The sequence below is a fragment of the Rutidosis leptorrhynchoides genome, chromosome 7 (genome assembly GCF_046630445.1).
Source record: "Rutidosis leptorrhynchoides isolate AG116_Rl617_1_P2 chromosome 7, CSIRO_AGI_Rlap_v1, whole genome shotgun sequence".
Lineage (NCBI taxonomy): Eukaryota > Viridiplantae > Streptophyta > Magnoliopsida > Asterales > Asteraceae > Rutidosis > Rutidosis leptorrhynchoides.
Window position 1 is genome coordinate 289,725,242 of NC_092339.1, and position 24,995 is coordinate 289,750,236.

Here is a 24,995-nt window from a genome sequence, read left to right on the forward strand (position 1 = left end):
ATGGTGAATCTGAATTACCTGTAATAATATCGTCTTCTCTTACTGAAAATGAGAAATCACAACTCATTTCTGTGTTGAAAGCTCATAAACCAGCCATTGCATGGAAGATTCATGATATTAAAGGAATAAGTCCTTCGTATTGCACACATAAAATCCTTATGGAAGAAGGTCATAAAACGTATGTGCAACGCCAACGAAGACTAAATCCTAATATGCAAGATGTAGTTAAGAAAGAGATTATTAAACTGCTAGATGCAGGTTTGATATATCCAATCTCTGATAGTCCATGGGTAAGCCCAGTTCAATGCGTGCCTAAGAAGGGTGGCATGACTGTCATTACAAATGAGAAAAATGAGCTTATTCCTACTAGGACTGTAACAGGATGGCGTGTGTGTATTGATTATAGAAAATTAAATGACGCCACCAGAAAAGATCACTTTCCCTTACCTTTCATAGATCAAATGTTGGAAAGATTAGCCGGAAATAGTTATTATTGTTTTCTAGATGGATTTTCCGGATATTTTCAAATTCCAATAGCACCCGAAGATCAAGAGAAAACCATATTCACGTGCCCTTATGGTACTTTTGCTTACAAACGCATGCCATTTGGACTTTGCAACGCCCCAGCAACCTTTCAAAGGTGTATGATGGCGATTTTTCACGACATGATAGAAGAATGCATGGAAGTATTCATGGATGACTTTTCAGTCTTCGGTGATACATTTGAATCATGTCTAGTTAATCTGGAACGAATGCTTATTAGATGCGAACAATCAAATCTAGTACTTAATTGGGAGAAATGCCATTTCATGGTTAAAGAAGGCATCGTTCTTGGACATAAAATTTTAAAAGAAGGAATTGAAGTGGATAGAGCTAAAGTAGATGTAATTGCTAAACTTCCACATCCCACCAATGTTAGAGGAGTTAGGAGTTTTCTAGGGCATGCCGGTTTTTACCGACGTTTCATAAAAGATTTTTCTAAAATTGCCACTCCTATGAATAAACTCCTAGAAAAGGATGCTCCATTCATCTTTTCAGATGAGTGTATCAAATCTTTTAATATTCTTAAAGAGAAACTCATTAATGCGCCGATCATGATAACACCAAATTGGAATCTACCATTTGAACTAATGTGCGATGCAAGTGATTTTGCAATGGGAGCCGTTTTAGGACAAAGGATTGAAAAACGATTTCAACCTATATATTATGCTAGTAAGACGTTACAAGGAGCACAAACAAACTATACAACTACTGAAAAAGAACTCCTTGCTATTGTCTTTGCTTTTGACAAATTTTGATCATATCTCGTTCTAGCAAAAACGGTGGTCTATACCGACCATTCTGCTCTTAGATACCTATTTTCAAAACAAGATGCTAAACCAAGATTAATCCGTTGGATCTTACTCTTACAAGAGTTTGATATTGAAATCCGAGATAAAAGAGGAGCAGAAAATCTCGCCGCTGATCACCTTTCTCTTCTTGAAAATCCCGAATTAGAAGTTCTAAATGAATCAGCCATACAAGACAACTTTCCTGATGAATATCTATTGAAGATAGATTATAAAGAAATTCCATGGTTTGCAGACTATGCAAACTACTTAGTTTGTGGATTCCTTGAAAAAGGATTATCGTACCAAAGACGAAAGAAATTCTTCAGTGATATAAAACACTATTTTTGGGAAGATCCACATCTGTTTAAAAGTTGTCCCGATGGAATAATACGCCGATGTGTATTTGGAGATGAAGCTAGTAAAATATTAAACCATTGTCACACAGGACCAACAGGAGGGCATTATGGGCCTCAACTAACAGCAAGAAAAGTTTATGATGCTGGATTCTATTGGCCTACAATTTACAAAGACGCACACCTTCTTTGCAAATCATGTGATGCTTGTCAAAGGGCCGGAAAAATAAGTCAACGTGATGAAATGCCACAAAATGTCATCCAAGTATGTGAAGTATTTGACATTTGGGGTATTGACTTTATGGGTCCATTTCCAAAATCTCATAATAATCTCTATATTCTCGTAGCCATTGATTATGTATCTAAATGGGCGGAAGCACAAGCTCTCCCAACTAACGATGCACGAGTTGTAGTCAACTTTTTAAAACGTCTTTTTACAAGGTTTGGAACACCGAAAGCTTTAATAAGTGATCGGGGTACTCATTTCTGTAATAATCAACTTGAGAAAGTTCTTAAAAGATATGGAGTAACTCATAAAATCTCCACCGCATATCATCCACAAACAAGTGGACAAGTTGAAAATACCAACCGAGCTTTAAAACGTATTCTAGAGAAAACCATAGGATCAAATCCGAAGGAATGGTCCATTAAATTGGAGGATGCACTCTGGGCTTTTAGAACAGCCTACAAAACTCCAATTGGAACCACACCTTTTAGACTTATTTATGGAAAAGCATGTCATCTTCCAGTAAAAATTGAACACAAAGCATTTTGGGCTTTGAAGACATGTAATCTTGATTTACATGAAGCTGGACGTCTACGATTAAGTCAACTAAACGAATTAGAAGAATTAAGACATGAAGCATACGAAAATTCGTTAATCTATAAGGAAAGAACGAAGAAATGGCATGATAAAAGAATCAGAAGTTCAAAAGAATTTAAAGAAGGAGACAGAGTTCTTCTTTTCAATTCACGATTCAAGCTATTCCCTGGAAAATTGAAATCAAAATGGTCTGGACCATTCATAGTCAAAAGAGTTTTTCCATACGGAACGATAGAATTAATAAATTCAAAAGGGATTGAATTTAAAGTTAATGGTCACAGAGTTAAACATTACATAAATGGTCCGATGGAAGTCGAAAACGAAGTTAATCACAATTTCGACACCACAGCTAACTAAATGTGGGGAGAATCAAGTCTTTAAAGGATAATATGTATTTCTGTTAGAGTTAGATTATCTGTTTTCATGTAGTTCTCGAAAATGGAACCCGAATGGTCTTTCCCTAGCAGACCCTAAAGAACTAGTCTTCTCCCCCCATTCTGAATTTTTATTTTTTTAGGAAATGAAGACTGACTGTGAACTAAACCATGGTCTAATGCTACACGCTTTGATCACTAAACGTAATAATTACATACTACCGAGTGAACTAGTATCATTAATCAGAGAAAGAATGGACGGAGTTAGAAAAGAATCCAGATGCGAAGATAATAAGTTACAATTTGGTAAAGGAAAATCAAAATCCGCAGCGAAAAGAAGAGCACGACACCTAGAAAGATGTCACAAATGCGGAAAATGGTCACATAGAGGTAAATGTTCAAATAATCAAACCTATTCAAATACCGAATTTGTTACTTTATGCAGAGACGGACCGTTCATATGTTTAGAAGAAAAGACACTGAATGCTCGAGGTTACGCCTATGTAGCTATGGAAAACCAATTAAACCGACTATCTTATGAATGGGATAGATCATATAACTAAGAAATCTATTTCACAGGTAAGTCTGTACAGTTTTTATTTTATTTTTTTTTATTTTTAACCTTTTGATAATAAACGCTAATTTGTTCGCTAAAAAGTATTAAATTGGTATTGAATAAAATTAGGTTTGGCGACCGAAATTATTGATATCATTCAAAAATTTATTACATCACTGCGAAATTTAACGTTTATTCTTAAGGTATAAATATCTTTAATCAATCAACTCAAAATATTTCAAAAATTCGTCATGAGTTAAATTAGGTTTTGGAACCAAAATTACTTTACCGAAAAGAGGGGCGCATATTTTTGATAATATTTGATTGATAAAAGTGGGATAAAAAGCCAAAAAGATTTTTAATTTTATTTTTTACCATGTTTTTAAAATTAATATATAAATCTTAAATTAATATTGTAAACTTTGTAAAAACAATATTTTTAAAATTGTAAATATTTGAAAAAAAATTAATATAAGTTTGGTGTGAATTTTTAATGTTATGCAATTTAAATTGTAAGTTTGGTGTGAATTTATAATATGAATTTTTAAATTAAGATTGGTGTGAATTTTTAATTTTTAAAATATGAATTTTATTTTTATGCATTTCAAATTTTAAGTTTGGTATGAATTTTTAATATTAATTTTGAAATTTATATTTAAATTGTGTGAATTTAAAAACAAAAATTTACTTTATCTCATTAAGTTAAAAATATGATTTTTAAATTTCGTCGTAAGTTGAAGACTAGGTCTTTAAACCGAAATTGCTTTACCCGAGAGAGGGACGAGAACTTTTATTATCATTATTTTTAATCTTATTGAATTAAATTATGCCAAAAACATTAAAAAAAACCCAAAAATCTTAGCTTTTAAAACAATCGCTACAAAAAGACAAATTTTAAAATTTTGTCGAAGGACGGACTAGGAAATCGATCCGAAACGACCTCGTCCTAAATAACAAGGGAAACAAAATTTTAAAAATTAATTACTTAATTATTTTATAAGTTAATGATTATATAAAAAAAAAACAAACTACGCGACTCGCGGAGTTTGAAGGCTTAAATGCCGCGAGTCGCGGGAGGACCGAAATACAGAAAAAATATAATAGCTGGAACAGATCGGTCCCAACCCACAAACACACCAAAACTGCGAACATACTGCACGAAAAACCCGAAAAATACACCCCAAAATCACAATTTTTAACCTTAATCACCAAATTTTTTACTAAAATCATGTTGAGAAGGATGCTATCTAGGAATTACTCAAGAAAAACGGTAAATTTCTACACCTAAACACCATTTAATTCGAAAATTAGTGTTCTTGAGCAATTTTTTCCCCAATTTGATTTTGATGCTTTTTAGTGTAATTAGGCTTAAATTGTTTATGTATTATGCTTGTATAACCTAGATTGATGCTATTTAACATGATTAGAAGCCTTAAACTTCAAATTTTGAGTAATCTAGGGTTTGTGTTCTTGAGCAATTTGGGGCTTTTTGATATAAACAGGTTATGGCCGATTTTTGTCATGAATTTTTGCTAAATTAAGTAGTGTAACATGTCTAGGTAGTTAAATGATCCAAACTTTGAGCCTAAACATGATTTTGAGAATTAAAGTGGACTTTTTCAAGTCTAAAATTCATGAACTTGATTTTTGAGTGATAATGCCATTTGAAACTTGTTTAATTGCTAGTAATGATTATTTTGACATGTTATTTGAGTTGAATGCTTATGAACTCGGCGAACATTTTCGTATATGCTATTTTGAAAAAGTGTAGATTTGATGAAAATATGAAAATGAGTTTAAGTTTGATATAAATTGATCATGTCATTGTAATTATTTTGATTGATGATTTTGCTGACACTAATGCATATTTGGATGCACAAAAATTGTGTTTGATGTGTTTTGCAGACTGAAAGGGGTGAATCTTCATTCCAAGCCCGCAATGCTCCTGCTGAGAATGCGGAACAACAGGAGGTGGATAACTACTACAAGCAGGATATACCTCATCCAGTCATGACCTTTTCTGATATGCACTTGGAAGAGTTGCACCCGAACCTGAGATTTGACAGACTTTGGATAGATTATCCAAAATATCAAAGGGGTTTGCATACTCTTCATTCTAAGGTTGTTAAGGTACCGAGGGTCATAGAATGGGGACCCTTAGAAGCTGTAGAATTGGCCGGGCCAATTAGGGAATTACTTGTACAGAGGTATGGTAATTCTACTTTTAATGACTGGGTACGTTTATTCACCATGCGTAGACCTGTATATAAAGTATGGTGTGAAGAATTGTTGTGTAGTATAGAGTTGAATGATCGGGTAGCTAGTTTAATCGATCGTTCTTTTATTAGATTTTTGTTAGGCGGTTCGATGCGCCACATGTCTTTACTAGACATGGCTCAGGCTTTACGTATATATACGCCTGAGGAGTTAGCATCTGCCGATTGTAGAGGGTTGATACTAAATGGTAGAAAGATAGATGAAAATTTTGATACACACGGTGTGTGGAGTCAAATGACAAGCCATCACCGTTTCAAAGGGGGAAATTACTCTTATTTGGATATAGATAGAGCTGAATTAAGAGTAATTCATAGGTTTTTAGCTAATTCGATTACACAAAGGGGTAAGAACAAGGAAAAAGTAAATGAACAGGATTTGTTTTACCATATGTGTATTCGAGACCCACAAAGCGCTGTAAGTATACCGTATTGTGTGGGTTATTATTTATCAGCTATGGTTCGGGGGATGAGACCGCATAGCATAATAGGAGGTGGTATTTTTATTACTTTGATTGCTGAATATCTCGGTGTGGATATAAGTCGGGGGGGATTATTAGTCGAAGAACCAGAACCCCGCGATACTATAGGTTTAAATGTATACCATGGTGCGAAAGTTTTGAAGAGGCGAAATAACGCTGCAGTACCATACCATGGTAGACATCCACAGGTTGAGAGAAACCAACAGCAAGGTAATGTAGGAGGGGGAAATGAGATGCAAGAAATGCAAAGGTTTATAGCTTCACAGGAGTACGAAAATGCTAGACAGAGAGCATTTGAAGATTGGCAAGTTCATCAGAACCAAATCATAGCTCATTGCCAACATATAGGTAGAAACTATATTCCTACACCAAAACCCATATTTCCTCCCTGGTCTATAGAGATGCAACCACCGTATCCTACGTATAACCCTGCCGAAGCATTCTATAGCACCTATGGTTATGCTTGGAACCCCTATTGGTACCAGTATCATCCCTAGTCTACTTAGTTTTATTTATTTTGTAATTTGTAATGTTGATACATTTAATACTTATGTTAATATTGTAATAGCTTTTATAATTTTCTAACTTTTATTCTTAGATTTTAATAATTTTTGAATGTGGGGTAATATACCAAACTTCAAAAATATGTATATATGTTTGCAGTTTATCTTATGTACACAACAGGTAAAACAACACATTTTCAAAGACTGGCATTAAGTTCAGCAAAAGCAACTAATTTTGACGACAAGATGCAAAATATATGTGAAATAACAACAAGACGGAATGAACAAATGATGTGCACCATTTATCATTCAGCAAACAAACGCCAATATATTTGGAAACTTTGGTAAAAATTTAATCATTTTCACACAAATCACCCTCAATAATTTAAATTGTTACTAATTTCTTGCAAATGAGGGCATTGCAAGATCTTAAGTGTGGGAAGGGGTTAAATTCTTTAAGATTTTAAAATTTTTTACTTTATACACTTGGTTACCATTAAAAATACTAGTAAAGCAGTAGTTGTATTAGAATCTAGTGCTCTCTGATAATAAAGAACAGCCCTAGTCTTATATACTGACTACCCAATTCTAGTAAAAGTTTTAAAAATTTTCAATTAAATGAACTCAAAATCATGTTTATACATATTTATGAACGATAAAACTAGGTTTTAACACCGAAATTATTGTTACCTCAAAAAGGACATAAATTGAGAAACAAACCAAAATGTTAAAATTCATTTAAAATGGAATAGAGGACGATAAAAAGGAAAATAAAAGCCAAGTGTGGGAATATTTACCAAGTTATCTTAAACATATGTCACATATATCTGTAACAAATAACTGAAAATACTTTTGCTTTGGACTAAACTAAACTGTTTTACCCGATGAAAGAAAAGAAGAGATGGATCTACACGATGAATCAATTCCATCATTAAAAGGAAGTAAAGTCTTCCGAAAAAGACACGCGCTTCTTGATTTAGGTCATGAAGTTGTCGTCCAGACCAGCTGTAGGTTGACGAAAAATCGAGAAAAGTCATCACTAAAATCAGCAGGAAATCCACGGACCTCAGCATTAAACAGGGTTGCCAAGTGGTCAGATTTATCCTAACCATGAGAAGGATTTATCTCGTACAATGGGGGGCACCATGCAAATTAGCTTGATAAGACTAATGAATCAGATTCCCAGAAAGAATAATCTCCTTAAAAGATCAAAAATCAGCTTTTAAGCCTGATATAACTCAATCCTTGAGATTGACCTTAAAGATGGAGAATTACAAACTCATGGAATTCAATGATATCTAAACTCGAGCTTGAACGAGAAAATATTTTGATCAAAATTATAAACCGATTTGTTTTCTGAAAACCCTATTTTCAATGCGTTCATTACCATTGAACGTAAAATCCTAGGAATTCACCTGGAATTCATTAGGTCACCTGAACTAAATCGGGTGTCAACCGTAAGAACGGTGGTTGCATAGTGGTCAAAGACAAGACCTTGTGCCAAACCGAAAAATCATAAGGGTGAGCTTTACTATTGCTCCTACCAAGGATAGTAATTGCGTCCGACACGTTATAGACCATAATTAAAAGCATGTCAGGGGACATTGCCTTAACAGTTGCTTGTTCAACGCTTTCCTTTACAACCGGACGGTAGTTTACCGAAAGGTAATATACGGGACAAGTAAACTGGATGTGTTGCTTTCCAAATACAAGGTTAGCAAGTGGGTGACATAAAACCGCAAGTTTTGAGCTAAAATTTTCAAATCTGAAACCCGCCAAACCCACAAAAATATTTTGCAAACACCGGTGAAGGGTTATTCCATAAAACTTATCTAGGGTAAAAACTAGATTTAATTTTCAATCAAATGTTTTCATAAAGATCCAATTTCCTTAATGGATCTAAATTTTTATAGTCATGTGGGACTGTAAACCATATCGTTACTACCATTGTTTATACCACCGTATAGAAATCACTGATGTACAAAGTGTGAAGAATAAAGAAGCGATTCTAGTATTTCAAGACGATATTTCTTGAGGACAAGCAACGCTTAAGTGTGGGAATATTTGATAATGCTAAAAACGAACATATATTTCATAGCATTATTCCTCAAGAAAGACAAGCTTTTAGTTGCAATTGTTCTATTTACAAGTGATATTCGTTTAAATAATAAAAGGTGAAGACAAAAGACAGATTCGACGAATTGAAGATGCAAACGACCAAAAAGCTCAAAAGTACAAAATACAATCAAAGAGGTTCCAATTATTGATAAGAAATGTCTCGAAATTACAAGAGTACAAGATTCAAAACGCAAAGTACAAGATATTAAATTGTACGCAAGGACGTTCGAAAATCCGGAACCGGGACCAGAGTCAACTCTCAACGCTCGACGCAACGGACTAAAAATTACAAGGCGACTATGCACATAAATATAATATAATATTTAAATAATTCTTATAATTATTTATATATTATATAAATAAATAAAAACCGTCGGCAAGAGAGACTCCAAAATGGGTGAGCTGTAATTTCAAACTCCGCGACTCGCGGAGTTTGAAGGCCAAAAGTGCCGCGAGTCGCGGAGCCCCAAACTTTGAAACTCCCTATAAAGCCAACCGAATTCTGAGCATTTTTCATCATCTTTTTTTTCCTTCTTCTCTCAATATATACGTAATATATATATATATATATATAATTTATATTTTAATTTTAATTTTAATTTTAAATCCTAATAATAAGGGTATGTTAGCGAATATTGTAAGGGTGTAAGTCGAAATTCTGTCCGTGTAACGCTACGCTATTTTTAATCATTGTAAGTTATGTTCAACCTTTTTATATTAATGTCTCGTAGCTAAGTTATTATTATGCTTATTTAATCCGAAGTAATCATGATGTTAGGCTAATTACTAAAACTGGGTAATTGGGCTTTGTACCATAATTGGGGTTTGGATAAAAGAACGACACTTGTGGAAATTAGACTATGGGCTATTAATGAGTTTTATATTTGTTTAACTAAATGATAGTTTGTTAATGTTAATATAAAGATTTAAAATTGGGCGTTCCTATAAATTACCATATACACTCGATCAGACACGATGGGCGGGGTATTTATATGTACGAATAATCGTTCATTTAACCGGACACGGGAATGGATTAATAGCCACTAGAATAATTAAAACAGGGGTGAAATTATGTACAAGGACACTTGGTATAATTGATAACAAAATATTAAAACCTTGGATTACACTCAGTTGATAACCTGGTGTATTCATTAAACAAAGTATTAAAATCTTGTTACAGTTTAAGTCCCCAATTAGTTGGAATATTTAACTTCGGGTATAAGGATAATTTGACGAGGATACTCGCACTTTATATTTATGACTGATGGACTGTTATGGATAAAAACCAGACGGACATATTAAATAATCCAGGACAAAGGACAATTAAGCCATGGGCATAAAACTAAAATCAACACGTCAAACATCATGATTACGGAAGTTTAAATAAGCATAATTCTTTTATTTCACATTTAATTTCCTTTATTTTATATTTAATTGCACTTCTAATTATCGCATTTTTATTTTTATTGTATTTAATTACACTTTTAATTATCGTACTTTTTAATTATCGCAAGTTTATTTTATCGCACTTTTATTCTTCGCAATTTCATTATCGTTATTTACTTTACGCTTTAAATTAAGTCTTTTATTTATTATTTTACATTTGGTTTTAACTGCGACTAAAGTTTTAAAATCGACAAACCGGTCATTAAACGGTAAAAATCCCCCTTTATAATAATAATATTACTTATATATATATTTGTATTTTTATAAAAGTAATATAGCGTTAAGCTTTGTTTAAAGATTTCCCTGTGGAACGAACCGGAGTTACTAAAAAATACACTACTGTACGATTAGGTACACTGCCTATAAGTGTTGTAGCAAGGTTTAAGTATATCCATTCTCTAAATAAATAAATATCTTGTGTAAAATTGTATCGTATTTAATAGTATTTCCTGCTAAAATTAATAACTATTTTATACCACTATGCTAAAACATCAAAAATCAAGAAGACAGCGAGAAGAATAAAATATCGAAACAATTAAACAGGTGGTTGATTGAATAGGAAAATTAATGAGTTGGTGGCGGTTGGTTTTTGTATTAACAGAAATTGAAGTGATCAAGGAGTTTAGTGGGGTGTGGGGTTACATGTTCGATACTTTCAGCCAAGGAAACAGAAGTAGCAGCATTTTTTTAATGGTACATCACCTTCATCATAATATGCATTACTTATCTCTTTCTATCATCATCATCTTCCACTAATAAAACTAGTCGACAACCTCACTTTATTTAAGCGTTTTATATTCCAAATTGTAATATTATATCAAGTTTACAGCCTTTATAATAGTGAACATGTATTACTCATTTCCTTGTTCTAAATTACTCGAAAAAAAAGAAATGACGTTCAACAGTAGTTACGGTGGTCGATGCAGTTTGTTATGGGTTTGTATTGATCGAAAAGAAGCAGAAAACAAAAGTATTGCAGCAGCTTGATGACAGTTAATGGGTGTCATGAGAGTTTAAGCAAAACCCGGAAGTAACCATCGAGGTTGGGTTCGAATAATAGGGATTTGTATCGGTGGTGATTGCAGAAAAGAAAACAGATGGAAGATGTGAAAATATTTACTCATCTGCAGCAGTGATTCTCTGTGGTAGTTTGTTGTTCGATGTGACTAGAGAAACAGAAAGAAACCAGAAGTAGAAGGTAACGGTGGTGGTTTCCAAGGTGGTTTTAAATGGTGATGTTACAGCAAAACGAAAAAATATATAAAGGTGGTGGTGAACCGAAGGTGGGAGTTTTGTGGTGGTGATCAACTGGTACTAGCTAAAAGGTGATCAAAGTGTTCGTGGGTTTTGATGAGGGTAATTGATGGTGTTCGGTTTGGTTCGTTTGATTTCTGTTTTCTTTCACGAATTCCACCAAGTGATACATATAATATAGTTGAGTACAAGATGTATTAGTTGAATTTGTTCGTAAAAGGAAAAGGAATTGTGAAATCGACCTGTAACAACCTGGAGACAGGAAGTACATAACTTTCTAATTAAAATAAGTAAAGCAGATTGATACTTGTACTGATTTTAGATTTGTATTGAAATGAAATCGTCCTTTTAGATTGAGTAGATATTGAAAAAAAATTGATAGCAACCCTCAACAGAAATGAAATCTGCTTTATGATGATTTTCCCTATAATTATTATTAATAATTAATAATTGTAATTATATTTATAATAATCTGTATTACTAATAGTAATGATATTAATATTAATAATATCAAAATAATACTAATAATAATAAGAATAATGACAAAAGTAATAAATATAATAATTTGAAATAAATATAAAAATAATAATACAAATAATAATTAATAATGATATTTCTAATAATAAATTTTAATCGTAATAATTTAAAATGATGATGTTAATAATAGTCATAGTATTGTTAATAATCATGATAATTAATTGAATGTAAAAAAAAATGATTCAATAATAATGATAAAATAATTTACATGTATCACATTATATATATATATATATATATATATATATATATATATATATATATATATATATATATATATATATATATATATATATATATATATATATATATATATATATATAATACTAATATTAATATTGACATTAATATTAATGTTAGTAATGCTAATGAAGGTATTAGTAATAATAACATATACATATTTATATGTATTAACAATGCTTAATTATTCTAATTGTTATTTTACATTTTAAATTCTAATTATATAAAGTATAAAGTATATATTATTAAATCAAAATATTATATATTCTGATGTTTATATTTATATAATATATTCATATTTATTTACAAATAATTGTTCGTGAATCGTCTGGAATGATCAAAAGGGCAAATGCATTCATGTAACTGTTCCAAAGTTTTCGAGACTCAACATTACAGACTTTGCTTATCTTATCGGAAACATATAAAGATTAAGTTTAAATTTGGTCGAAAATTTCCGGGTCGTCACACTACATACCAACAATAACTCTGAATCTAGCAATGCAGCTAACGGCGCAAGAAATCGTGTAGGATGCACCTACAAAGAATTCACTGCCTGCAAACCTTTGAAATTTGATGGAACCGAAGGACCAATTGGATTGAAACGGTGGACCGAGAAAGTCGAATCGGTGTTTACCATAAGTAAGTGTACTGAAGAGGACAAAGTTAAGTACGCTATGCATACCTTCACAGGTACTGCGTTAACGTGATGGAACACTTATCTTGAACAGGTAGGACAAAATGCTGCTTACGCACTACCGTGGTCGGCATTCAAGCAATTGATGAATGAGCAGTACCGTCCTAGAAACGAAGTCAATAAACTCAAGGCAGAACTTAGAGAGTTACGAACACAAGGGTTCGACGTTACCAAATATGAACGACGATTCACAGAGTTGTGCCTATTGTGTCCGAGAGCATTCGAAGATGAAGAAGAGAAGATCGACGCATTTGTAAAAGGGTTACCAGTAAGGATTCAAGAAGATGTGAGTTCACACGAGCCCGCTTCTATACAGAAGGCAAGTCGAATGGCTCATAAACTCATATATCAGATTGAGGGAAGAATTAAAGAGTAGGCGGCCGAAGAAGCCAACACGAAACAACTCAAGAGGAAGTGGGAGGAAAACGGTGACAAGAGTCACCAGTACAACAACAACAACAATTACAACCACAATCGCAACAACTATCCCAACAACCGCAACAACAATCGCAACAATAATCCTAACAATAACTACAACAAACATCCCAACAACAACAACAACTACAACAACCGTTTCAACAACAATAACAATCCCAACAACAACCTCAATAACAACAACGGCAACAAAAACCAAAAACAGCCATGTCATAGGTGTGAAGAAAATCATCAGGGGTTTTGCACGATATTTTGCAACAGGTGTAAAATAAATGGTCATAGCGTGATAAAGTGTGAGGTCTACGGACCAAAGTTTAACAGAACTAAGGGAGCAAATAATGCCGGAACAAGTAATGCCGAAACGAATAGTGTCGGAGCAAGTAATACCAACGCTGTTTGTTATAAATGTGGAAAACCGGGCCACATTATTAGAAATTGCCCGAATCAGGGGAATACTAATGGGCAGGGCCGTGGAAGAGTTTTCAATATTAATGCGGCAGAAGCACAGGAAGTCCCGGAGATTGTTACGGGTACGTTTCTTATTGACGATAAATCTGCTTATGTTTTATTTGATTCAGGTGCGGATAGAAGCTATATGAGTAGAGAATTTTGTGCTAAATTAAGTTGCCCATTGACGCCTTTGGATAGTAAATTTTTACTCGAATTAGCAAACGGTAAATTAATTTCATAATATATGTCGGGAGAGAGAAATTAAACTAGGGGATGAAACGTTTAAAATTGATTTAATACCAGTCGAGTTAGGGAGTTTTGATGTAATAATTGGCATGGACTGGTTGAAAAATGTGAGAGCAGGGGTTGTTTGTTACAAAAATGCGATTCGCATTATGCGTGAAAAAGGAAAACCTTTAATGGTGTACGGAGAAAAGAACAATGCGAAATTAAATCTTATTAGTAGTTTGAAGGCACAAAAACTAATAAGAAAAGGTTGTTACGTCATTCTAGCACACATCGAAAAAGTTAAACCTGAAGAAAAGAACATCAGTGATGTTCCCGTCGCAAAAGAATTTCCCGATGTATTTCCGAAAGAATTACCGGGATTACCCCCACATCGATCCGTTGAATTTCAAATAGACCTTGTACCAGGAGCTGCACCAATAGCTCGTGCTCCATACAGACTCGCACCCAGCGAAATGAAAGAATTACAAAGTCAGTTACATGAACTTTTAGAGCGTGGTTTCATTCGACCAAGCACATCACCATGGGGAGCTCCTGTTTTGTTTATCAAGAAGAAAGATGGTACATTCAGGTTGTGTATCGACTACCGAGAGTTAAACAAACTTACCATCAAGAACCGCTACCCACTACTGAGAATTGACGACTTATTTGATCAACTACAAGGCTCGTCTGTTTATTCGAAGATCGATTTACGTTTTGGATATCATCATATGCGGGTGAAGGAGGATGGTATTCCAAAGACTGCTTTTAGGACGCGTTACGGTCATTACGAGTTTATGGTTATGCCGTTTGGATTGACTAACGCACCAGCTGTGTTCATGGACCTCATGAACCGAGTGTGTGGGCCATATCTTGACAAGTTTGTCATTGTTTTCATCGATGACATACTTATTTACTCGAAGAATGATCAAGAGCATGAAGAACATTTGAGAAAAGTGCTAGAGTTGCTGAGAAAAGAAAAATTGTACGCTAAGTTTTCAAATTGTGCATTTTGGTTGAAAGAAGTTCAATTCCTCGGTCACATAGTGAACAAAGAAGGTATTTAGGTGAATCCAGCAAAGATTGAAACCATTGAAAAGTGGGAAACCCCGAAAACTCCGAAACACATACGCCAGTTTTTAGGACTAGCTGGTTACTACAGAAGGTTCATCCAAGACTTTTCCAGAATAGCAAAACCCTTGACTGCATTAACGCATAAAGGGAAGAAATTTGAATGGAAAGATGAACAAGAGAAAGCATTTCAATTGTTAAAGAAAAAGTTAACTACAGCACCTATATTGTCATTACCTAAAGGGAATGATGATTTTGTGATATATTGTGACGCCTCAAACCAAGGTCTCGGTTGTGTATTAATGCAACGAACAAAAGTAATTGCTTATGCGTCTAGACAATTGAAGATTCACGAACAGAATTATACGACGCATGATTTGGAATTAGGCGCGGTTGTTTTTGCATTAAAGATTTGGAGGCACTACTTATATGGGGTTAAAATTATTATATATACCGACCATAAAAGTCTTCAACACATATTTAATCAGAAACAACTGAATATGAGGCAGCGTAGGTGGATTGAATTGTTGAATGATTATGACTTTGAGATTCGTTACCACCCGGGGAAGGCAAATGTGGTAGCCGACGCCTTGAGCAGAAAGGACAGAGAACCCATTCGAGTAAAATCTATGAATATAATGATTCACACTAACCTTACTACTCAAATAAAGGAGGCGCAACAAGGAGTTATAAAAGAGGGAAATTTAAAGGATGAAATATCCAAAGGATCGGAGAAGCATCTTAATATTCGGGAAGACGGAACCTGGTATAGGGCTGAAAGAATTTGGGTACCAAAATTTGGAGATATGAGAGAAATGGTACTTAGAGAAGCTCATAAAACCAGATACTCAATACATCCTGGAACGGGGAAGATGTACAAGGATCTCAAGAAACATTTTTGGTGGCCGGGTATGAAAGCGGATGTTGCTAAATACGTAGGAGAATGTTTGACGTGTTCTAAGGTCAAAGCTGAGCATCAAAAACCATCAGGTCTACTTCAACAATCCGAAATCCCGGAATGGAAATGGGAAAACATTACCATGGATTTCATCACTAAATTGCCAAGGACTGCAAGTGGTTTTGATACTATTTGGGTAATAGTTGATCGTCTCACTAAATCAGCACACTTCCTGCCAATAAGAGAAGATGACAAGATGGAGAAGTTAGCACGACTGTATTTGAAGAAAGTCATCTCCAGACATGGAATACCAATCTCTATTATCTCTGATAGGGATGGCAGATTTATTTCAAGATTCTGGCAGACATTACAGCAAGCATTAGGAACTCGTCTAGACATGAGTACCGCCTATCATCCACAAACTAATGGGCAGAGCGAAAGGATGATACAAACGCTTGAAGACATGCTACGAGCATGTGTTATTGATTTTGAAAATAGTTGGGATCGACATCTACCGTTAGCAGAATTTTCCTACAACAACAGCTACCATTCAAGCATTGAGATGGCGCCATTTGAAGCACTTTATGGTAGAAAGTGCAGGTCTCCGATTTGTTGGAGTGAAGTGGGGGATAGACAGATTACGGGTCCGGAAATAATACAAGAAACTACCGAGAAGATCATCCAAATTCAACAACGGTTGAAAACCGCCCAAAGTCGACAAAAGAGCTACGCCGACATTAAATGAAAAGATATAGAATTTGAAATTGGAGAGATAGTCATGCTTAAGGTTGCACCTTGGAAAGGCGTTGTTCGATTTGGTAAACGAGGGAAATTAAATCTAAGGTATATTGGACCATTCAAGATTATTGATCGTGTCGGACCAGTAGCTTACCGACTTGAGTTACCTCAACAACTCGCGGCTGTACATAACACTTTCCACGTCTCGAATTTGAAGAAATGTTTTGCTAAAGAAGATCTCACTATTCCATTTGACAAAATCCAAATCAACGAAAAACTTCAATTCATCGAAGAACCCGTCGAAATAATGGATCGTGAGGTTAAAAGACTTAAACAAAACAAGATACCAATTGTTAAGGTTCGATGGAATGCTCGTAGAGGACCCGAGTTCACCTGGGAATGAGAAGATCAGATGAAGAAGAAATACCCGCACTTATTTCCAGAAGATACGTCAACAACTCCAACTGCTTAAAATTTCGGGACGAAATTTATTTAACGGGTAGGTACTGTAGTGACCCGAACTTTTCTAGGTTTATATATATTAAATTAAATTGTTATTTACAAGATTAAGTGTTTCCAACATGTTAAGCAATCAAATTTGTTAAGACTTGATTAATTGAAATAGGTTTCATATAGACAATTGACCACCCAAGTTGACCGGTGTTTCACGAACGTTAAAACTTGTAAAAACTATATGATGACATATATATGATTATATATATAGTTAACATGATATTATGATAAGTAAGTATCTCATTAGGTATTTTAACAATGAGTTATATACATAAAATTGTGTTTATTGAATTAAGAAACTCGAAACGATATATATAACGATTATCGTTATAACAACGTCTTACTAATTACATATGAATCATATTAAGATATTGTTACACTATGTTTAATCATGATAAATGATAAGTAAACATGTCATTATGTATATTAACAATGAACTACATATGTAAAAACAAGACTACTAAATTAAGGATTTCGAAACGAGACATATATGTAACGATTATCGTTGTAACGACATTTAAATGTATATATATCATATTTAGATATATTAATATATATCATAATAACATGATAATATAATAATTTAACATCTCATTTGATATAATAAACATTGGGTTAACAACATTTAACAAGATCGTTAACTTAAAGGTTTCAAATCAACATTTACATGTAACGACTAACGATGACTTAACGACTCAGTTAAAATGTATATACATGTAGTGCTTTAATATGTATTCATACACCTTTTAAAGACTTCAATACACTTATAAAAATACTTCTATTTAACAAAAATGCTTATAATTACATCCTCGTTCAGTTTCATCAACAATTCTACTCGTATGCACACGTATTCGTACTCGTACAATACACAACTTTTAGATGTATGTACTATTGGTATATACACTCCAATGATCAGCTCTTAGTAGCCCATGTGAGTGACCTAACACATGTGGGAACCATCATTTGGCAACTAGCATGAAATATCTCATAAAATTACAAAAATATGAGTAATCATTCATGACTTATTTACATGAAAACAAAATTACACATCCTTTATATCTAATCCATATACCAACGACCAAAAACACCTACAAACACTTTCATTCTTCAATTTTATTCATCTAAGTGATCTCTTTCAAGTTCTATCTTCAAGTTCTAAGTGTTCTTCATAAATTCTATAAGTTCTAGTTTCATAAAATCAAGAATACTTCCAAGTTTGCTAGCTTACTTCCAATCTTGTAAAGTGATCATCCAACTTCAAGAAATCTTTCTTATTTACAGTAAGATATCTTTCTAATATAAGGTAATACTCATATTCAAATTTGATTCAATTTCTATAACTATAACAATCTTATTTCGAGTGGAAATCTTACTTGAACTTGTTTTCGTGTCATGATTCTGCTTCAAGAACTTTCAAGCCATTCAAGGATCCTTTGAAGCTAGATCTATTTTTCTCATTTCCAGTAGGTTTATCCACAAAACATGAGGTAGTAATGATGTTCATAACATCATTCGATTCATATATATAAAGCTACCTTATTCGAAGGTTTAAACTTGAAATCACTAGAACATAGTTTAGTTAATTCTAAACTTGTTCGCAAACAAAAGTTAATCTTTCTAACTTGACTTTTAAAATCAACTAAACAAATGTTCTATATCTATATGATATGCTAACTTAATGATTTAAAACTGGAAAACACGAAAAACATCGTAAAACCGAATATACGCCGTTGTAGTAACACCGCGGGCTGTTTTGGGTTAGTTAATTAAAAACTATGATAAATTTTGATTTAAAAGTTGTTCTTCTGGGAAAATTATTTTTCTTATGAACATGAATCTATATCCAAAAATCATGGTTAAACTCAAAGTGAAAGTATGTTTTCCAAAATGGTCATCTAGACGTCGTTCTTTCGACTTAAATGACTACCTTTACAAAAACGACTTGTAACCTGTAATTCTGACTATAAACTTATACTTTTTCTTTATAGATTCATAAACTTAAGTTCAATATGAAACCATAGCAATTGGATTCACTCAAAACGGATTTAAAACGAAAAAGTTATGGGTAAAACAAGATTGGTTATTTTTGCTTATTGTAGCTACGTGAAAATTGGTAACAAATCTATATTAATCATATCCTAGCTAACTTATATTGTATTATATATGTATTCTAATATATTATGTAATCTTGGGATACCATAGACACGTATGCAAATGTTTTGACATATCATATCGACCCATCTATATATATTATTTGGAACAACCATAGACACTCTATATGCAGTAATGTTGGAGTTAGCTATACAGGGTTGAGGTTGATTCCAAAAATATATATAGTTTGAGTTGTGATCTAGCCTGAGACGTGTATACACTGGGTCGTGGATTGATTCAAGATAATATATATCGATTTATTTCTGTACATCTAATTATGGACAACTAGTTGTAGGTTACTAACAAGGACAGCTGACTTAATAAACTTAAAACAGTAAAACGTATTAAAAATGTTGTAAATATATTTTGAACATACTTTGATATATATGTACATATTTGTTATAGGTTCGTGAATCGACCAGTGGCCAAGTCTTACTTTTCAACGAAGTAAAAATATGTGAAAGTGAGTTATAGTCCCACTTTTAAAATCTAATATTTTGGGATGAGAATACATGCAGTTTTATAAATGTTTTACGAAATAGACACAAGTAAATGAAACTACATTATATGGGTGAATGATCGAAGCCGAATATGCCCCTTTTGCTTGGTAGCCTAAGAATTAGTAAACCGATCTACTAATTGATGCGAATCCTAAAGATAGATCTATTGGGCCTAATGAACCCCATCCAAAGTACCAGATGCTTTAGTACTTCGAAATTCGTTTTTATCATGTCCGAAGGATTTCCCGGAATGATAGGGGATATTCTTATATGCATCTTGTTAATGTCGGTTACCAGGTGTTCACCATATGAATGATTTTTATTTCTATGTATGAGATGTATATTGAAATATGAAATCTTGTGGTCTATTATTATGATTTGATAATATATAGGTTAAACCTATAACTCACCAACATTTTTGTTGACGTTTTAAGCATGTTTATTCTCAGGTGATTATTAAGAGCTTCCGCTGTTGCATACTAAAATAAGGACAAGATTTGGAGTCCATGCTTATATGATATTATGTAAAAACTGCATTCAAGAAACTTATTTTTGATGTAATATATTCTTATTGTAAACCATTATGTAATGGTCGTGTGTAAACGGTATATTTTATATTATCATTATTTGATAATCTACGTAATGCTTTTTAAACCTTTATAGATAAAATAAAGGTTATGGTTGTTTTAAAAATGAATGCAGTCTTTGAAAAACGTCTCATATAGAGGTCAAAACCTCGCGACGAAATCAATTAATATGGAACGTTTATAATCAATATGAATGGGACATTTCAACAGGCACCACCAGCATCAGCGGCAACAGTACCACCGACAACAACACCAACAGTACCATTACCACCACCAACAACCACATCCGCATCCCACACCTCAATATCACATCTAAAATCTGTACTTCGAGCATCAACATCATACGCACCAAAGGTACCAAGGAGTACCAACAACAACAAATGATGAAGTATTGATTTCATTAGTGAAATGCTCCGCGAAGATTATGTAATCTCTAATGTTTTAGAGATTATTTATTTCTAATTCAAGCCAAAAATCAAATGAGTTTAATATGATATTAACTCATTAAATCTGTATTACATCTGAAGAAAATATACATACATATATTTTCATAAAGACTGTAATGAAAATTCTTTTGTACAAAATGTTACTTGTGAAATCTTTAACGGGTAGGTAATACCCGGGAAATAATTAAGTTCACAATTAATATGTTACACTGTACATTCTTCAATTTTGATTCAAAAATCATTAACTATACTCACTACCTTCACAGCGATACACAATCGTTTCATACAAATTCAATTACATATTCTGACAGAATAGAATCCAAATCAAAATTTAACATGTGACATCACTCTTAGATCTCTATATCTTTCAAAGCTATACTTTGACTTCAAAACTGTGCAAGATCCTTTAGCATTGTTATTACTGAAAATAACCTTGTAATCCCTTTTTAAAGTATCCAGTTTTACCACACTTCCAACCAGTCAACTTCGACTTTTCAGATTAGCCTTATTGTAACCTTGACATATATGTTCTTGTTATCGGGGAACCTTTTATGTCTCACCACATTAGCAGTAAATTTACCAACAACTTCATTGATCATTGACCTTTCGAAAAATCATTATACTCATTTAAACCCTATCATGTACTCATCCACATCTTGTAACAATAATTGCCATACCAACTACCGGGAATTAGCAATCAGTATTTCGAATCTCGCAGCGTTTCTACATCGACAGTTATATGCATACATATAACATTTATCTCTTAGAATTATGATCTTCCATTCTGAAATTCCGAAAAACACCCAGTCTAAGAATTAATACTCTGAATGTTGAAAAAGCTGAATGAAGCAGCTAAAACTGTAAACGACCTTAACAGTAAAAGTTGGCAAAGCTCAGAAAAGTTGGAACTGGAAAACGGATTGAGCAAACCATGAAGGAGGCTGTGGACAAATCACAAAGACTAAACCTGCCTTCAAAGAATCCAAATGATTCAGTATCTGCTGAAGTCATTAACGAATACCTTGCTCCTGACTCTAAACCTTTACGAACAAATCTTCTTCATCATTCGATATTATAAATTCTAAGATATTATCATATCTTTCATTATAAATATCTTCGATATTTCTGAAGATATCTTCATAACTATTATTATCCAAAATTATTTATCTATTCGCGCTATCTGTGTTACATCATAAAAGAAACTATTTTAGTTTCTAAATTCTGAAAATTTCAAAAAATTGATGTTTTTGAAGTAGTGTTGGGAATTGAAGCATGAGTTAGTATAATATAATGACACTTGATCAACGTAATTATATTACAGTAAGTCATACTGAGTTTCTAATGGAACATGATGATTCACAGACCATACCATCATCACGTGCCATGTTACACGACTCTTACATTCTATCTAATCTCTAAACATATCAAGAACATATTCTCTTGATAGTTCTATCTCTTCCTTTGAATTCTGGTAATTTGACAAATCAAGATCGTGATATTACGATTTCTTTCTTAGAACATTAGTTATGTTCATCCGAAACTTCATACCTACGAATTTTGAACCATTATCCGCTTGACTTAAGGTCGGGAAGAGAAAACGAAAGCATGAAGCTCCGAAATATAATGGAGAATATAAAGCCCGATAACAACCCCGAAATTACAAACCGTGTATATCAATGCGTATAGCAATATAAAGACACGGGAGAATGAAAAACACTATAACCCCAAGGCAATAGTAGAAGAAAATAACTTCCTCTAGTGGCAGGTGAAAAAGAAGAATGAAGGATATGATAGCTAAGAAAATATCAAGAATCAGAACTGGATTAAGCATTTTCACAATCTATTAGGAAGTATGAAATAAGGAAGAAGATTATAGGAGTGGTGAAAATAAATGAAACGGAAGAGGTCAATTTATAGCGAAATAACAGACAGAGCAATGGAGGCAGATTACGCATTTAATCAAAGGAAATCTCAATTTCCTTAAATTTCGAAGAATCAAATCTTATTATGATTATGAAGATTTTCTATTCCTTAAATTCCGGAAATCAATCGTTAATACGTCAAAAGTTAAGACGAATCTCTATTCCTTCATTTTACTCTATTACGATAACTTCTCTCATATGCTTCGAGTAATCGGATTGTTTTATCCATATTATTCAACGGTGATAAAACTCTATTTATCAACTCATATTCGTCATGAAAACATTTTATTGTTAGCCATGACGACCTCACTCAAATTTCGGGACGAAATTTCTTTAACGGGTAGGTACTGTGATGACCCGAAAATTTCTGACCAAATTTAAACTTAATCTTTGTATGATTAACATTTCCAACACGATAAGCAAAGTCTATAAAGTTGAATCTCAAAATTTTTTAACAATTCAAATACCCTTCGACTGTTCTCGATGATTCAAGAACAATTATGTGTAAATAGATACATATATATACTATAACTTGAAAGCGTAACAAAGTATTAAGTATATGATACTGTGCATTAAACTTATTGGTTTAAATATCTATGTGAATATTTATGATAAGTTGGATATTAATTGTTTGAATAACTTGCGTTGTGTTTTTTTAAAATGTGTTTTTAAATAATATATATTAAGCTGGTTATAAAACGTTTGATAATACTATAATATTGGTAAATAACAAGACAATGATTTATAGAAGCAAATGACCAAAACACTCAAATGTATAAGTTATATTTCGAGTGGTATAATTTATAGATAATTTAAGTCTATATTTTTGACAAAGGTACGAGTCGCGAAACGTAAAGTACAAGTTTTCTCAGTGTACGAGAGGACGTTCGATAAACCAGAACCGGGACATAAGTCGAGTGACGACGTACGACTTATCGGAACAAAAATTACAAATCAACTATGCACGAGAATAAAATATAATATATAATTAATTAATTTAAATTATATATGTTATATATATTATATTTAATTATGTCGACAAGGAAGTGGCCAAAACAAGGGTGAGCTGGAAAAGGCTGCTCCGCGATCGCGGAGCACTCACACACAAACATACAGCGATCGCGGAGATGTGGGACACAAGCCTGGCCAAATGCTTCATGCGATCGCATGAAAATGAAACTAAAACCCCATGCGATCGCATGGGGACTGATTTCAGGAAAGTCTATAAAAGCCGATCAGTTTGGCTTCACAATTCACTCCTCTCTATCTATATTCCTCCGTATATATTTATTTATATTATTATTATTATTATTATTATTATTATTATTATTATTTTTATTATTATTATTATTATTATTATTATTATTATTATTATTATTATTATTATTACTATTATTATTATTAAGATTAATATTATTATTATTAATCTTATTATTATTAGTATTATTATACATAAAATACTACGACGAGGTCATGAGTGTGTCACTTTCAAAATGGGTTTTGAGCGGGATAGAGTTAAGGAAACTATAGGTTATAGCTATGGAGGTTATGGGTAATGTTCGTGGGTATTGTTTGCAAGTCAAACCTAGTGTTATCATCTCCGTTGTTTCTACGTACTTTCTTGCAATATTGAATCACAATATTGATACGTGAGCATTCATATCTTATCTTTTATATATTAATAGTGTATCCATGTCTAGTGCTCGAGTATATATGCTTATGCATGCTTGTATGCTTTAATTTTGTCATTTGATAGTTTATGATGAAACACGAATTTAATACATATACTACTGATAAAAAAAAAAAGTATATGATATGCATGTTATTGGAAAGCTGGTGAAAAATCAATAACTTTTCATTTAGAAATCGCGTAATTTCGATGCACGAATTAAAAGATATGGACAACTGAATTATGATTAACGTTAATTAGAATTGATTTTGAATCTGCAATTAATATTTAAACAACTTGTTTATAAGATTGATAAATTGGATCTTTAAATATTACCAGCCGCGTAAATGAATTCTTATATAAGGCACATCTCGTTTTGTTGAACAATTGTCAAAATTGACTTTTT